We start from the raw sequence: 2045 nt of genomic DNA, 5'->3' as shown, positions 1-2045 counted from the left end.
AGTCATTTCGATGAGCCCTTCTTCTTTCCAAGGGCTAAGTAATTATGTGATGGAACCTTTGCTCACAATTTAGATTATGTCGATGCTCCATATGCCACAGGCAGGATCCTCATGTGGATTATGTTATTTTGAACCTCGAACTGTTTAGATAGTAATTATAATTTGGTTATGTAAGACTTATGGATTTAACTGTATACTCTAGTTATCAACTTGATATATATATATCACTACAACAAATTCGGGTTGAGGCAACCCTTTGAAAATGTTGCCTATAATACGAAAAAGTGTTGCCTTTGATCAAAGGCAACACTTTTCGACAAAATGCAACGCTTTTTGGGGGGTTGGCTATACGGCCGTTACCTTTGGTCTAAGGCAATGCTTTTATGTATCAAAGGGAACCTTTTTTATGGAAACCTTCAAAAAACGTTGCCTTTTCTACAAAAAAGGCAACTCTACAAAAGGGTTGCCTTAGAGCACCCAAAGACAACGCTTTAGATAAGTCTTTATGTCAATACTTTTTACGAGTTGTATTTTCTAATACATAAAGCAACACTTATCCAGATTTTTTAAGTTGTCTTTTTCATATACTTAAAGCAACACTTGTCCAGATTTTTTTTTAAGTTACCTTTTTATAGATCTAAAGAAACACTTATCTAAGTTTATTTATAGTTGTCTTTTTCTAATACCTAAAGCAACACCTTATTGAGTTTTTCTTAGGTTCTTTTTTTTATATCTAAAGCAATATATTTCTTATCTTTATTATATTTATATGACATTTAACGGAATAATATTTAAATATTTAAATTCAATTTAATCAATATAAGAAGAGAATGAGCTAATAAAAATATATTGCATATATATAGAAAGGTCTTCCAAGTACCAATTAATATACTTGCTAAGTTACCAAGTCAAATAAATGATAAACATAAGTAAACAAAATACATGATTTTCTCATAATGAAATTGAACAAAAAAGAAACTAGTTTTTCCATTTGAAACCAAAAAGACTTTATGCTTCACCATCGTGCCAAGAGTCGCCTTTATCTCTTCAGAAAACTTCATCCAACCATAAGAAAGTCACAGTCAAATCTAAATGGATAAAAAAAATATAGTCAAAATATTAGCTTAGCAATAACATGTGTATTCAAGTGTTACAACAATAATAACAACTAAAACAGTAACCACGACAGCCATAAGACAGCCACCATGACAGCCATTAAACAGCCATAAAATAGCAACCATGACAGCCACAATACAACCATAAAGTAGCAAATAAACTAGCAACCATGACAGCCATAAAATAACAACTAAAACAACAACCAAAACAACCATAAAACAGTAACTAAAATAAGAAAATTATAGAATAACTTACAATAAATTATGGTTCAAAGTGTTTCTTCTTGATTCTTGTCTTGTATCGCTTCCATGCTCCTTGAACACCCGTCATCACCCATAGCTTTGAGAATTTTGGAAGAATGAACTTTGACTACAAACGCATCGATTTCATCATATCATATGAATAAAAAGATTATAAACATATGGCATAAACATAAAAATAAATGGAGCTTACATTAATATACTTCCATATGCATTTTTTGATTTGCTTAGGCACAACTTTCCAATTAGTGTACATCAAGGTAATAAAATCACTATTCCTTCCCATTGTTCCAATAAAATTGGTTAATTCCTTCACTCTCTGAGGAGTTGGCCCCATGGCTACTCTACGATCAAAAGTCACTTCCTCCCTTTCTTTCCAAGTTCTTGCATAAATCTTTAGGCATCTTATTTTTTCACGAGTCTTTTTAACCTTTGGAGTTTCTAAATTAAAAAATTGAAAAATAGTACAAATTAAAACAAAAAAATAGCCACTATTCATATAGAAAGGGATAGCCGTGAATCATATAGAAGTCTTTCCAAATTAAACAAGTATATGCACATGTTACCATTTATATAGAAAGGGAAGCCGTGAATAAAATATGGATTGGTAAAACAAATAATGATAATCAGAAAATGTAAAACAAATAGTAATAAACAAAAGAACATCAC

Source organism: Arachis hypogaea, chromosome 19 (genome assembly GCF_003086295.3).
Source record: "Arachis hypogaea cultivar Tifrunner chromosome 19, arahy.Tifrunner.gnm2.J5K5, whole genome shotgun sequence".
NCBI lineage: Eukaryota > Viridiplantae > Streptophyta > Magnoliopsida > Fabales > Fabaceae > Arachis > Arachis hypogaea.
Note: the sequence above shows the minus strand (reverse complement) of the source record.